Source organism: Oryctolagus cuniculus, chromosome 4, assembly GCF_051225735.1.
Source record: "Oryctolagus cuniculus isolate XC-2025 breed Fujian yellow rabbit chromosome 4, ASM5122573v1, whole genome shotgun sequence".
In the NCBI taxonomy this organism is placed as follows: domain Eukaryota; kingdom Metazoa; phylum Chordata; class Mammalia; order Lagomorpha; family Leporidae; genus Oryctolagus; species Oryctolagus cuniculus.
Genome location: NC_142870.1, coordinates 163,402,057 through 163,418,535, shown reverse-complemented (window position 1 = coordinate 163,418,535; position 16,479 = coordinate 163,402,057). Strand labels below are relative to the sequence as shown.

At 39.9% G+C, this 16,479-nt stretch overlaps 1 protein-coding gene across 3 annotated transcripts in view; it reads left to right on the top strand.

The window, feature by feature from the left end:
* The window catches only part of NEK10 (NIMA related kinase 10), a 376,851-nt gene that overhangs the window by 286,840 nt on the left and 73,532 nt on the right, over positions 1-16,479 (top strand). The gene's annotated exons all lie outside the window — the stretch shown is intronic.

The following is a 16,479-nucleotide window of genomic DNA, read 5'->3' as shown; positions in this document are numbered from 1 at the left end:
CAAGTGGCTAAATTGAAACCTAATAGCCAGAAGTTACCATAGGCATGTGGAAACAGAGGCCGTTAGAACCGTCCCTCCCAGTACCAGCTGTGATTTGCCAAGCTGCAAGAGGGAAAGAGTACTAAGCTTGGAACTGGGTTTTTGTATCAGTCTACCTGTTTCTATTTTTATGATCTGCATCCTATGAGTTTGTATCTCTGAGCTAGATGGTCAGTCAGGGTCATGGGACAGTTGTACTCTAGAAAGTCACCTGGAGCTTTGGCTCCTCGTTCCCTATTTTTTTTTTTTTAGATCCAATGTTATTTGTTATTTTTTAATTTTTAATTTTATTTGTTTATCTTTGAAATTTTAATTTGTCTTTTTAACAGATTCAATGTGCTTTGTAGATACAATTCTAAGAATATAATGTTATTTCCTTCCTCCCTTCCTCCCTCCTTACCCCTCTTGCCCTCCTACCCTTCTTCCTTCTCCCTTTCTTTTTTTCCCCAGATTTTGAGGTAACATATTTTAAGTTTGTGTCATAGTGAAAAGGTTTACTATTTCACCAAATAAGAAGTTTAACAAGTAAAGAGCAAAAAGACCCTAGTGTAGTAGGAATATAGACAACAGCTATAAACAATAACTGAATGGAAAAATCACCATTTCACCCATATACAGTAAAATGTAATCAAATCATTAAAACTATAGTAGTATGCCATTCTTAACCACTGGTTTCACAAAGGTATAAAACAAGGTTTTACAAAACTATCTATAGCAATTCTGATACACACAGACATTTCTTTCTTTATTCTTTCTTTTTTTTTTGTCAGTTTTGCCTTAAGGGCTAATTCTGAGGTCAGAGTGCTATTTAGGGCATCTGCCATTCTATGATTCTGCTGTGTATCCTGGTTCCCATGTTGGATCATCCTCTCCTTTTTAATTCTATCAATTATTATTAGCAGACACTAGTCTTGTTTATGTGATCCCTTTGACACTTAATCCTATCTTTATGATCAATTATGAACTTAAACTGATCACTTTGACAAGTAAGATGGCATAGGTATATACCAACCCAGTGGGATTTGGAGTCCATGGCACGTTTCTAGTTCTACCATTAAGGGTAAGTCTGAGTGTGCTGAACTGTACATCTTCTCCCTGTTTACTCCTACTCTTATGTTTAATAGGGATCACTTTTTAGTTAAATTTAAACAACTAAGAATAATTGTGTGTTAATTAAAGAGTTCAACCAATGGTATTAAGTAGCACAGAAAAATAATAAAAGGAATAAAATAGTAAGTTGGTCCCCGACAGTCAGGACAAGGGCTGATCCAGTCATTGTTTCTCATGGTGTCCATTTTACTTCAACAGGTTTCCTTTTAGGTGCTCAGTTAGTTGTCACCAATCAGGGAGAACATATGATATTTGTCCCTTTAGGACTGGCTTATTTCACTCAAAATGGTGTTTTCCAGATTCCACCATGTTGTTGCAAATGACTGGATTTCATTTTTTTATTCTGCTGTATAGAATACAGAGAACATGTTCCATAATTTCTTTATCCAGTCTTCTGTTGATGGGCATTTGGTTGATTCCATGTCTTAGCTACTGTGAATTGAGCTGCAATAAACATTGAGGTGCCGACAGCTCTTTTATTTCCCAATTTAATTTCCTTTGGGTAAATTCTAAGGAGTGGGATGGCTGGGTCATGTGGTAGAGCTATATTCAGGTTTCTAAGGAATCTCCAAACTGTCTTCCATAGTGGCTTTACCAGTTTGCATCCCCACCAACAGAGGATTAGTGTGCCTTTTACCCCATATCCTCACCAGCATCTATTGTTAGTTTATTTCTGTACATAAGCCATTCTAACCCGGGTCAGGTGAAACTTCATTGTGGTTTTGATTTGCATTTCCCTGATGGCTAGTGATCCTGGACATTTTTTCATGTGCCTGTTGGCTGTTTGGATTTCCTCTTTTGAAAAATATTTATTGAGGTCCTTGGCCCATCTCTTAAGTGGGTTGTTTGTTTTGTTGTTGTGGAGTTTCTTGATCTCTTTGTAGATTCTGGTTATTAACCCTTTATCTGTTGCATAGTTTGCAAATATTTTTTCCCATTCTGTTGGTTGCCTTTTTTTTTTTATCTTTTATTTAATGAATATAAATTTCCAAAGTACGACTCATGGGTTACAATGGCTTCCCCCCCCATACCGTCCCTCCCACCAACAACCCTCCCCTTTCCCACTCCCTCTCCCCTTTGTTGGTTGCCTTTTCACTTTCCTATTTCTTTTGCAGTACAGAAACTTCTCAATCTGATGCAATCACAATTGTTAATTTTGGCTTTGACTGCATGTGCCTCTGGGGTCTTTTCCAAGAAATATTTGCCTGTGCCTATATCTTGCAAGGTTTCTCCAATGTTCTCTAATAATTTGATGGTGTTGGGTCATAAATTTAGATATTTAATCCATGTTGAGTGGATTTTTGTGTAAGGTGAAAGGTAGGGGTCTTGCTTCATGCTTCTGCATATGGAAATCCAGTTTTCCCAGCACCATTTATTGAATAGACTGTCCTTGCTCCAGGAATTGGTTTTAGATCCTTGATCAAATATAAGTTGGCTGTAGATGTGTGGATTGATTTTCTGGTGTTTCTTCTGTTCCATTGGTATATCCATCTGTTTCTGTTCCGGTACCATGCTGTTTTGATTACAACTGTAATTCTCTTTCTCTTTTGCATCTTTTTCAGGTTTAGTAATTAAGGTGATGCTGGCTTCATAGAAAGAATTTGAGAGGTTTACCTCTCTTTCAATTGTTTTGAATAGTTTGAGAAGAATTGGGTTTAGTTCTGCTTTAAATGTCTGATAGAAATCAGCAGTGAATCCATCCAGACCTGGGCTTTTCTTTGTTGGGAGGGCCTTTATTACTGATTCTATTTCTGACTTGGTTGTGGGTCTGTTTAGGTTTTCTATGTCTTCATGGTTCAATTTGAGGGTTTTATGTGTCCAGGAATCTATCCATTTCTGATAGATTTCGCAGTTTGTTGGCCTACAACTCTTTGTGGTAATCTAATGAATCTTTTTATTTCTGTGGTGTCTGTTGTTGCATTCCCTTTTTCATCTCTGATTTTATTGGTTTGGGTCTTCTCTTCCTGCTTTTTTAGTTAGTTGCCAATGGTGTTTCAATTTTGTTTATTTTTTCAAGAAACCTGCTCTTCATTTGCTGATCTTTTGTATACTTTTTGGACTCAATATTGTTGATTTCTTTTCTAATTTTAAGTATTTCTCTTCTCCTACTACTTTTGGTTTTGGTTTACTCTAGTTTTTCTAGATCCTTGAGATGTATTGATAGCTCATTTATTTGGTGCCTTTCCAATTTCTTGATGTAGGCACCTATTGTTATAAATTTTTCTCTTACTTCTTGGGCTTTATCCCATGAATTTTGTTATGTTGTGTTGTTATTTTCATTTGCTTCCAGGAAGTTTTTTTTTCTCTTTTGATTTCTTCTGTGCCCCACTCTTCATTCAGGAGCATGTTGTTCAGTCTCCATATGTTTGCATATGCTCTAGGGATTCCTGAGTTGTTAACTTCCAGCTTCATCCATTGTGGTCTGAGAAGATGCATGGTATGGTTTCAATTCTTATGAATTAGCTGAGACTTGCTTTATGGCCTAGTATGTGGTCAATCCTAGAGTAGGTTCCATGCACTGCTGAGAAGAATGTAAATTCTTCAAATGTAGGATTGAAAGTTCTGTAGATATCTGTTAGATCCATTTGGGCTATAGTGTCGATTAAATCTGCTGTTTCCTTTTTCATTTTCTGTATGGTTGATATGTTCATTGCTGAAAGTGGAGTATTGATGTCCTCCAATGTATTGGAGTCTAAGTCTCCCTTTAAGTTCCTTAACATATCTTTTAAATAGCCCAGTGCCCTCTAATTAGGTGCATATACATTTATAATAGTTACATCTTCCTGTTGAATTGATCTCTTAATCATTATATAGTGCCCCTCTTTGTCTCTCTTAACAGTTTTTTCTTAAATTTTATTTTGTCTGATATTAAGATGGCTACACCAGCTCCTTTTTGGTTTCTGTTGGCATGGAATATCTTTTTGCAACCTATCACTTTCAGTCTGCATGCATCTTTGTTGGAAAGATGTGTTTCTTGTAAGCAGCAAATAGATTGTTTTTGTTTTTTAATCCATTCAGCCAGTCTGTGTCTTTTAACTGGAGAATTGAGGCCATTTACATTCAATGTGACTATTGATAAGTGGTAACTTTGCCCTGCCAGTTTTCCAAAGATATTTCTAATATATACTTTGAACTTCTTGTGATCTTTGACTGAGTTTCTTTTTTTACCTCTTTTTTATTGATGACCATGTTTTTATGTTTCTGTATGTAACACATCTTTAAGCATCTTCTGCAGGGCTGGAGAGTGGTGACAAATTCTTTCAATTTCTGTTTGCTATGAAAGTTCTTAATTTCACCTTCATTCACAAATGAGATCTTTGCAGGATATAATATTCTGGGATGGCAATGTTTTTATTTTAGTACTTGGGCTGTATCTCACCTTCCCTACTAGCCTGTAGGGTTTCTGATGAGAAGTCTGCTGTGAGTCTAACTGGAGATCCTCTGAGATTAATCTGATGTTTCTATCTTGCATATTTTAGAATCATTTCATTATGTTTCACTGTGGTGAGTTTGATTACAATGTGTCATGGTGAGGATCTTTTCTGGTGATGTTTATTGGGAGTTCTGTGTGTTTCCTGTACTTGTATGTCTCTTTCTTTCTCCAAACCCAGGAAGTTTTCTGCTAGTATCTCACTAAAAAGGTCTTTATTTATTTATTTATTTATTCATTCATTCATTCATTTGAAAGGTAGAGTTACAGACAGTGAGAGGGTTAGACAGAGAGAAAGGTCTTCCTTCTGTTGGTTCACTCCCCCAAATAGCCGCAACGGCCTGAGCTACGCTGATCCAAAGCCAGGAGTCAGGAGCCTGTACCTGTTCTCCCATGTTGGTGCAGGGGCCCAAGCACTTGAGTCATTTTCCACTGGTTTCCTAGGCCAAGCAGAGAGCTGTATCGGAAAAGGAGCAGCCAAGACTAGAACCGGTGCCCATATGGGATGGAGGCACCACAAGTGGAGGATTAAGCTACTGTGTCATGGTCTCAGCCCCTAAAAAGGCCTTCTAATCCTCTCTCTCTCTCCCCATGCCTTCAGGAACTCCTAGAACCCGAATGTTGGTTTTTTTAAATGGTATCCTGTAGATTCCCAACAATATTTTTTAGATTTCTAATTTTCTCTTCTTGTGTTTGGTTTGACTATTTACTTTCCTGTGCTCTGTCTTCTAAGTCCGATATTCTGTTTTCTGCCTCACCGATTCTGTTTTTAAGGCTCTCAACTATGTTTTTTATTTGTTCTATTGAATTCTTCATTTCATATTGATTTCTCTTCAATATCTCAATTTCATGTTATATTAAATTTCTCAATTCCTTTTGATTCCTCCTTAAGATTTCATTTTCATGAGAGAGATTTTCATTCATGTCCTGCATGGATTTCAGTAGTTCATGTGTTTGTTTTTGATTACTTCTAAATATTCTTTTCATCAATTTTTTGAGTTCCATTTTTTGCATTTCTTCCATCTCATTGTCTTCATAATCTTGTATTGAAGTGTCATATTCTTTTGGGAGCATCATGTTGTCTTCTTGTTGTTTCCTCGGTGGTTATGTTTGTTGTTCAGCACTTGTGGAGATATTCATTGGTTTCTTCTTCTTCCTCCTCCTCCTCCCCCTTCTCCTCCTCCTCTTCCTTCTTCTTTCACTGTCGCATCTTTTCTTGTTATACTATGACTCTGTAGATAAGTGGACTGTCTGCTTTCAGTGAATATCTCATTTGTGGAGATATTCGTTGGTCTCTTCCTCTTCCTCGTCTTCCTCTTCTTCTTCCTCTTCCTCCTCCTCCTTATTCTTCGTCTTCTTCTTCCTCCTCCTCCTCTTCCTTCTTTGGCTGTGGCAGCTTTTCTTGCTATACTGTGACTCTGTAGAAAAGTGGACTGTCTGCTTTCAGTAATCTCTAGAGGCTTGTGGTGGGTGTTGCCAGAGAGCTCTTTTCAGTTCTTCAGGGTTAACGGTGTGCCTAAGGTCACACACCCAGGTTTGGCATGGTAAATCTCTCTCTCTCTCTCTCTCTCTCTCGCTCGTTAATCAGAAGGGAAGTAATTCTGCTCAGCTAAGCTCTTCTCATCAATGGTGATCAGTGCCTGAGTGCTAGCCCCAGTGGGTATAATATTCATCTGCTCTGTCCCAAGGACCACACAAAGGATCTGTTCAGTCCTCAGTGTAAGCTCAAATTCCCCTGCAATGTCTTTTGCCAGGTAGCCAGGGATGCCCAAGCTTGTGGTGTCTCCCACCAAGACTACTCAAAGTCTCATCCACACCGTTAGTTTTCCCATACACCCTCAGTTTTTTTTCTTTTCACAGTCCCAGTTCATAAGCTCCACACATTCACTAGGTCTTACTCTCCTGTTATTACTCCCCACCAGAGTCAGGTTTTTCTGTTCGACTGATTTCTGGGTGCAGCCCCCGAGGTGGTGCAGGTGTTACCTGTGTCCAAAATGGCACCTTCTCTATGAGCTCATAAGCTTTTGTAAGGTGATTGGACAGAGAGAATTGTATCTGTACCATTCCTTTTATTCTTTCTCTCCTCTAGTTAGGCTGCTATACTTTCCACCATGGGACTTCAAGCCTTGTTCCCTGTAGGCTCTTCCTGCCACTTTTCATCTCACCTCACTTTCCAGCGCTGATGCAGAGGCTCTCTGTAGCTAGAGTCCTGAGCCATGGGTGCCTGTGCGCATGCCCTCCATGTAGGTCCACCATGTCCCTCTAATTATGGAAGAGTTTCCTCTGCCGTTTTCCCCCAACTCTTTCCTGAGACTACACTATCTTTACTTTTATTAAACTATCTTCTCCTGGACTATCAGTAAACTCTCTCCCAATTCTGCCATCTTTGAACCTCCCCCAAAACTTGCAGTACTATATTGAATCAGTGAATTGATGAAAGTAGACATGCATGTCTTGTTACAAATTGGAAGGAAAATGCTTTCAGCTTTTCCCCATTCAGTATGATAGTGGCTGTGGGATTATGATTTATAGCCTTTATAATTTTTGAGGAATATAATGTAATGTAATGTCTCCTTCTGTACCTAATTTGTGGAGGGTTTTTATCATGCAGTGGTGTTGAATCTTATCAAATGCTTTTTCTGCATCTATTGAGATGATCATATGAATTTTGTTCTTCATACTATTGATGTGATTTATGAGGTTTATTGATTTGCAAACGTTGAGCCACCCTTACATAGCTGGGAAAATTACCACTCGTTTGTGATGTATGAATTTTTTATGTAATTTTGGATTCAGTTTGCTAGTATCTTGTTGAGAGTCTTTGCATCTGTGCTCATTAAGGATATAGGTCTGTAGCTTCTCTCTCTCTCTCTCCCTCCCTCTCTCTCTCTCCCTCTTCCTCCCTCCCTCTCCCCCTCCCTCTGTTCTTCCCTCTCTCTCTCTCTCTTTCCCCTTTCCTCCCTCTTTCTCTTTCTTTGTTGTGTCTATGCTGTCCTCATAGAGTTTGCCAGAGCTCCATCCTGTTCAATGTTTTGAAATATTTTGAAGAATATTGGAGTTACTTCTTCTTTAAATGTTTTGTAGAATTCAGTAGTAAAGCCATCAGATACCAGACTTTTCCCTGATGAAAAACTTCAGATTATTGCTTAAATCTCATTGCTTGCTATGGGTCTGTTTAGGTTATCTATACCTTCTTGGTTTAATTTTGGTATATTATATGAATCCAGGAATCTGTCCATTTCTTTCAGGTTTTCCTGTTTAATAGCATATCGTTCTTCATAAATTACTTTGATCTTTTGTAGTTCAGTGTTATCAGTTGTAATGTCGCCTTTTTCATCTCTAATTTTATTTATTTGAGTTTTTTCTCTATTAGTCTTGCTAGAGGTTTATTTATGTTGTTTATCTTCTCAAAAAAACAACTTTTGTTTTGTATTTTTTTAATTCTAATTTCATTTATTTCTGCTCTGATCCTTGTTATTTCTCTCCCTCTGCTGATTTTGGATTTCTCTTGCTCTTGTTTTTCTGAGTTTTTCGAGATGCATTATTATATCTTTAATTTGAGAATTTCTCTTTTCTTTAATGTAAGTACTTAATGCTATAAACTTCCCTCTTTTTACTGCTTTTGCTGTATCCCACAGGTTTTTATATGTTGTGTTTTCACTTTCATTTATTTCAGGGAAGTTTTTGATTTTCTTTTTAATTTCTTCAATGACCCATTGATTATTTAGTACCATGTTGCTTAATTTCCAGTTATTTATGAGTGTTCTGTTATTCTTCTAGTTGTTGATTTTTAGTTCTATTCCTTTATGATTTGAGAAGATACATGGTATGATTTCAATCTTTTTAATTTTTCTGAGACTTAATTTGTGACATAATATGTGATCTGTCCCAGAAAATGTTCCATGTGCAGATGCAAAGATCATGTGTATGTATATTCTGTAGCTGTTGAGTGCAATGTTCCGTAAATGTCTATTAGGTCCATTTGCTCAATAATATGTGCCAACTCTGATAATCTTTATTGATGTTCTGCTTGAATGCTCTTTCCATTGGTGAGAGTGGAATGTTGAAGTCACTCACTATTATTGAATTGGAGTCTATCTCTCCCTTTAGATCGAATAGTATTTGCTAAATTTATCAGCTGATCTGCTGCAGGATGCATATATATTTATGATTGTATTCTTGCTAAATAGAACATTTTTTGTCAAAATATAATGTCCTTTATTTCTTTTTGCAGTTTTTTATTAAAGTCTGCTTTAGATATATCAAGGTAGCTATACCTGCTCACTTTTGGTTTCCATTTGCCTGGTATTTTCTAACCCTTTACTATCAGTCTGTGTATCTTTGTGAAGTGAGCTTCCTGTAGCCAGCTTAATTTAATCCATTTACATTCAAGATTAGTATTAATAGATAAGCACTAAGACCTGTCATTTTGTTGATTGGATAATGATTCCACCTGCTCTATTAGTGAATTTGGTGGTGACATGTGTTTTATGTTTATTTCTATGGCAGGGCACCCTTCAGAATTTCTTGTAAAGCTGGTCTGATGGTTGTAAATTCTCTGCTTTTGCTTATCTGGAAAATACTGATGCCCATATGGGATGCTGGCACTGCAGGTGTTGGCTTTACTTGCTACACCACAGCACCATCTCAATATTTGTTTTTTCTTAATGAGTTCTATCTCCTTAGTAATATTTTCATTCATGTCACTTATTGACTTCATCATTTGTTTAATCCATCAATGTTCTCTTGCATCTTGTTGAGTTTCCTTACAATCATTATTTTGTATTCTCTATCTATTCCCTTCAGTACAGGATCTAATTCTGGAGAATTATTGTGTTCTTTGGAAGCATCTTGCTATCTTGCTTCTTCATGTTTCCTTGTTTTCCTACTCTGTCTTTGTTCCTTCTTTATCGAGTAGGTTTTATTTATGGAGTATGGTTTAGTTTGAGTGCAGGGTATCACTTGGCTTGTTATTATGGCTTTGGTTCTAGACGAGCCCAGGAGTGTAGTCTCTGGGTGATTACTTTTGCCTTAATCAAGGTCAGTTGTATCTATAGGTGAAACAGTGTTCTGGTCTGCTACAGTTCATAGGGATAGAAGTGTTACTTTGTGATAAATAAGGGTATCCTTGGGTGTGTATCTTTGGCCTACAGGGAGTTCTCCAAGGCGGTCTCCTGACAAATGTGATAGCCAGGGCCTTGTTCTTGATGCTGAGGGAGACAAGGATGGATTCCCCCTTGTCCTCCTGGCAAGCCAGAGTGATGCCGGGGCTTGTGGAACCAACATCAACTGTTATTGTTCTAGGACTGTGTGATACAGATAGACCTTCCTCTGGTCCTGCTAGAAGGGCCCAACTGGTGCTATGGCTTACAATACCAACAGCCCTACTCCTGGTACTAGGGGATGTGAGCTGGACCTTTTTCCAGTCCTATGGGGTGACTATAATGCATACAGAAGATTTTTACACTTGAAGATACTAGTAAAGAGAGGTGAGATGCAGGTAGGTTCTTCCCTATGTCCACCGGGTAGATTCCAGGAGCACTGAGAAATTCTGAATGAATTGTTACAGGCATGGGATTTGCAGGGCCTAGTGGGGTCATTACCCAGATCTCCCAAGGTGGGAGCAGATTTTTTCATCGGATGCTTCTGGTATTAGCCCCAGAAGCTAAGGCAGATCCCCTGGCTCACACAGAGTGAGTGAGTGTAACTCTGGAACTAACGCCCAAAAATCCCACAGTTGCAGGATGCAGGGGATCTGCCCTTTTCCCTACACATCACCCGGACTCTGACTAGGATGCTGGTAGAACCGAGGGGTTCTACGGTGCACTGTTTGCTGCTGAGTATGGTGCTATGCAGACTGAGGAGAGGAGAGGGAAGGAAAGCAAGGCTGCTGTCCTGCTCCAAGCCCAACAGTAGCTCAGACCCAAATCAGCTCTTTAGGCTGCAGTAAAATCCAGTGGCTGACTGTGGAATCCCCCTCAGCTCAGACTGCCAGCTGCAGGGCATGTGGCGATTTCTTCCTGCCTTGATGAGTTGGCGTCTCACAGCTGGCAGCTGGCTGGGCCACATAGCTGGCTACCGCGGTGTCTCTGCCTTCTCTCTCCTTGTCCCATGGAGTCTTACTGTTTTTATTTTTTTGTTGCTTCTTCATCAATAATTTCTGTCAGTCATATCCCCAGAAACATAATACTTCCTTTGTTTTTCTTTCTTTTTTTTAAAGGATTTCTTTATCTATTTGAAAGGCAAAGTTACAGAGAGGAAGAGAGAGAGAGAGAGAGAGAAGAGAGAGAAATCTTTCACCTGCTGGTTCACTCCCCAAATGGCTGCAACAGCCAGAGCTGGGCCAATCTGAAACCACAAGCCAGGAGCTTCTTCTGAGTCTCCCATGTGGATGCAGGGGCCCAAGGACTTGGGCCATCTTCTGCTGTTTTCCCAGGCACATTATCAGGGAGCTGGACTGGAAGTGGAGCAGCCGAGACCTTTGTTCTTTTCATGACCCAGAATAGCTTAAGTTAGTGTGGCTATACCCTAAACAGCCATCTTGGATTCTCTTATTTGTTATTCTTAGACCTTATTTTCAACTGGACTCTGATTTAGAAGTAGATGCTCTCAAAAAAGACAGCCTACGTCTCCTGGCAGTCTGTTCCTGGCTTTTTTATTTGGCCTCCTTCATTTTCTTGACTGAAAATTTAGCCTATTATGCAGGCTATTCCTTATTCAGTTAGAGCCACACGCTGGCCCTGGTGTTGCAGGACTCATGAAGCAACAAAATGTTCAGTGCTGGTCTTAGGTTTCTTTTTCTTTTCTTTTCTTTTCTTTTCTTTTCTTTTCTTTTCTTTTCTTTTCTTTTCTTTTCTTTTTTTTTATTTAACAGAGTTAGACAGTGAGAGAGAGAGACAGAGAGAAAGGTTTTCCTTCCGTTTGTTCACTCCCCAAATGGCTGCTACAGCCAGCGCTGCCGGCACTGAGCCGATCCAAAGCCAGGAGCCAGGCGCTTCTTCCTGGTCTTCCACACGTGTGCAGGAGCCCAAGCACTTGGGCCATCCTTCACTGCCCTCCCGGGCCACAGCAGAGAGCTGGACTGAGAGGAGAAACCAGGACTAGAACCCGGTGCCCATATGGGATGCTGGTGCTGCAGGTGAAGGATTAACCAAGTGAGCCATGGCGCTGACCCCTGTCTTAAGTTTCTTGCCTTCTGTATTTGAGGGCTTTCTTACCACATACTGGTATACATCATCTTTAGAGAGACTGAAGAGTTCGCAGGTTCTGCTGACTCTTTTATGACCCAGGTGACAAGCTATAGTGATATCAGTCAATCCAGGAGTCTAGGAATCCCCCCCCACCCCGCCACTTACGATAGCCAAATTGAGAACACTCAAAATGGCATCAACAATGCAGTCCCAAGAAAGATTTGTACTTTCTTTCTCCAGTTTTCCTGGGTCTATGACAGGAATGCCCCTTACTCAGCAGTAGGCAACCTGGCCATTGGTCAAGACACCTTGGTTCATGGGAAAACATTATCATTCCCACTGCTGATTCAGACCACATAACCCTTCCATTCCAGAAATTTGCAGCAACTTCTGTGGCCACACACTTCTCATGGAAAGTGTGAATTTTACTTTCGTCGTCCACTTTAATGAGTTTCTGGCAGCCAGTGGCTGGGAAGGATATATTCAGCTTTATTTTGAAGCAGCTGATTGCCTCCAAAGCACCACAGAAAGGGTTGGCTCCTTACATCTCATTACTCAGCATCCTCATGGCAAGTGTGACTAGTGTGGCTTAATAGGCCACACTAAAACTCAACTTGCATGAGAGGTGGAGAGGGGATGGAGCTTTGGCACAGTGGGTAAAGCTGCTGCCTGCAGCACTGGCATCCCGTATGGGTGCTGGTTCAACTTCTGGCTGCTCCACTTCTGATACAGCTCCCTGCTAATGCTGCTGGGAAAGCAGCAGAAGATGGCCCAAGTCCTTGGGTCCCTGTATCCATGTGTGAGACACAGAAGAAGCTCCTGGCTCCTGACTTCAGCCTGGCCCAGACCCAGCAATTGTGGCTACTTGGGGAGTGAACCAGCAGATGGAAGGTCTTGCTCTCTATCTCTCTCTGTAACCCTGTATTTCAAATAAATTAAAATAAAAAGATAGATAAACACACAAACAGTTGGTGAACTGAAATTGAATAAGGACAATGAGAAATTGGGGGCCAAGGAAGGGGGAAGACGGGAAAGTAGGAGAAAGAGGAAACAGAGGTGACTAAAGTACAGACAGGTAGTGAGAAATGGAGACACACTTTTCCTTGTAAGGATATGACTCAGATCTTGTGCCCATCACTTCTGCTCACATTCCATTGGCCAGAACTTTATTATACAACAGCATCTAGCTCAAATAGGTAATGGCGTATGTTTGGGGTATCCTTTTTTTAAAAGCAAGAAGAAACTTATTTGAAGACAACTGGCCATGTCAATGACAGGACTGAAACAGAACTAGCAGATTTTTCCTTTGCAACTCCCTGGTGAGTTCAGGAGAACAGGATCAGTGGCACTGGGGAGTTTGGAGGAACAGAGGCCTGACTGTGATGTCCTTCGAAGTTCCAGAGGCAGAAAAGGAGGCTGGTGTGGGAGAAAGTGGGGAGAGGGACGCAAGAGTTTGCTTGTGGTGATGTGTGATGGAAGTTTGGAGAACTAAGGACAAGAAGTCGATGGGGAAGAGACGGTGGGGGAGGACAAGGTAATCAGTCATGTTCAGACAAGGGTAGCCTGGAGCCAGAGGAGTGGGCTTGGGGAAGATGTATCTGGAGAAGATACAGTTAAGTTTGAGAAGCTGATGAGATGATGCACTCATAGACTTTGCTGAGAACCAGCCAGCTGGGAGGAATGTGGTTAGCCAGGAATAACCAGTATGCAGATGGAAAGGGAACAGAGCAGAGGCAGAAGACCTGCCACGAGGCACCTCTGAGGCTAGGGCATAAGCTGTGGCTGAGGCCGTGCAGATGGGTGATGCCAGTCCTCAGCCTTTGCAAAAGAAAATTATGATGTGAGTGTACTCCACAATAAGAGATTTTATAATAAAATGGAAGTTTCCATTTTAAGAGATTTTCCATTTAGGACTCAGCATTGCCAAATAATTTTACTCATTTTTTTCTAAAAGCATCCATGAAAAATCGTCATATTTCCAGGGATTCAGGTGATGTTTAACTCTTTATAAACAAAAGAAACATGATCTTTTAGTGTTTGAGATAGTCTTTAAAAAGCAAGGCATTTGTCTAGCGTTTTAAGACAGTGTGGATACACAGAGGCAGCCTTAAGGGAAAGGTCAGTCTGAAGTTAGTTGAAGCAGGAGGTGTGGCCACATGAGCAGATAGCAAATGGAAAGTGGCCCATACTGAGGTAGCTGCTTTGGAGAGTGTATTCCAAGGTGAACAGGACCTTATCTAAAGTAATGTTTGCAAATCTGTGCAATGTACCCGGCACATACAGTGTGACATTGCCATCAGGGAACACAGGTTGGTTTAAGATAAGCTCTCATCCCTCAAGGAACTCACAGTGTAATGGGAAGACAAGGGCAGACTTTAGAAGAAAAATTGATGAAAGACAGCCTATGATTCATGTCAAATGAAAGGAGAGAAAATTAATAACTTTTTGACTTCCTTCCAGGTAATCCCCAGGGCTTCTCTGAATTAAAAGTAGGCAACTTTAAAATGTTATTTATAATTCTTTAAAAGGCATTAAATAAAGCTACAGTCATTTGAAATCTAATTTTGTTTAGAATTTTCATGGTTTATTAATGTAAAATATGAATTCATCCTGTAAAATATTTAGATGCTAAATGAGAAATGTGAATATAAAAGATATAAAAGCTACATAATAGAATAAATAAATTGAAATTCAAGCCTGCAGAGGCTTTTTGGCTATTCTATGCTACACACTCACATGGAAGCTGTGACAATTAGAAACAGACCCAGAATAGCCTGCTTGCTTGCCTTTTTTTTTTTTTTTTTTTTTTTTTTTGACAAGCAGAGTGGACAGTGAGAGAGAGGGAGACAGAGAGAAAGGTCTTCCTTTGCCATTGGTTCACCCTCCAATGGCCGCCGCAGCCAGCGCTGCAGCCGGCACACCGCGCTGATCTGATGGCAGGAGCCAGGTGCTTCTCCTGGTCTCCCATGGGGTGCAAGGCCCAAGCACTTGGGCCATCCTCCACTGCACTCCCGGGCCACAGCAGAGAGTTGGCCTGGAAGAGGGGCAACCGGGACAGAATCCGGCGCCCCAACTGGGACTAGAACCCGGTGTGCCGGCGCCGCAGGAGGAGGATTAGCCTATTGAGCCATGGCACTGGCCCAGAATAGCTTTCTCTATTGGGGATCCTTACTGGCCCTTAAAAAATGAACGTGGTCCCAATTAAATGAAGCCACAGAGAAATATGCACCTGATCTGAGCACAGAGTTTAGAATTTAGACTTGGCTGTGGCTAGCTAATAGAGAGAAAGCTTAAACATAAATTCTCAGCCTTTGGTAACTTCAGATATAAGGAACCAGATTTAGACAGATTGCCTGGTAGAGTTAAAGTGCCTTCTGAATAGCATTGAGTAGGCCTTCCTGGACAAATGAGTCATGCAAATGGGCAAAAACATGATCAAACAGATCTTGGAAGGGCAGCTCCTGTCTCAGAGAAGTGTTGAGGTCAAGGCTAGAGAAAGGAACAGTGTCAGAACTGCAAGGCATAATGACGACCCAAATCCTTACCAGATGACACTTTTCTCAGGAGTATAACTAATGGTAAGGCCAAGAGAAGACCTGTCCTTGATTTGAAATTTCTAACCCCAATCATTTTGAAATTTGATCCAAAGCCTTCTATCTCCATTACTATTTGCTAGAATTAAAAATGGTCTTCATTTTTACAATTTTTGATGTGAGTTTTATAGGCTGATCCAATACATATACACTAACAGGTTCTTTTCTTGTCTTTTATTTTTGAAATAATTTATTAATACATTCGATTCTCAGGGTTACAGCCAATTCATGATATTTACTACAACACAATTGTCATTAATTCTCATATTAATCATAATAATTATATTAATGTAATATTAATACAAAGAGAGCAGATTCCACATAGTTCATACATATAATTCTAAGACTATAATGATACTTTTCTCCCTCTCCACTCTCTTTCTTTCATAACTTTTAGATAACATAATTTTAACTTATCTTATAGCCAAAGGCTTAATGTTCCACTAAATAAAGAGTTCAACAAGTATTGTCTTTTTACATGGTCAATTTTAATTTAGCCATTTCATAGCATTTTATTTTAACTTAGAGACAAATTATTCTGTGTAGTGGAATTTGACAAGGCATCCAGAGCTTCAGTGTACCTAATAAGCACCATGTACATATACTCAGCACCTAGTAAATTTTGGCTCTTTTAATATGACATTTTAAAGAGCATTTATTCATTTACTCAATGGATAGATATTTATTACTGTGAGACAAGCTCATGCCAAACTATTTCTGGTTCATCTTTGTATTTCCCAGGGCACAGTGTATTGCACGTAGGTGCCGCTCTATACACACTTAATAATAATGAATGAATGACTCTTACCTTGGTGTAAATTCTTTTATCTCTTGCTGGGAGGACTAAAATCTTGCCTACTGAGTCGAATCTATAGTGTTTGCATAGTCACTGCTTAGGACTGATTTTTTTTAAAGGCTGTTGCTCTAGCAACAAGATTTCTCCATGCCACTTTGCCTCCTGTTGCCAAGGCAACAGAATGTAGCTGGCAAGCTGGTTGAAGACATCGGATGTTTACAGTCTCAGAAATTCCTGTAGTTCACAACTTTTGGTAAATTGATGTGTGCATGCATTGTATTTGAGAATGTGCTTCAGACTCTGTTATTTGTATATAAAGGT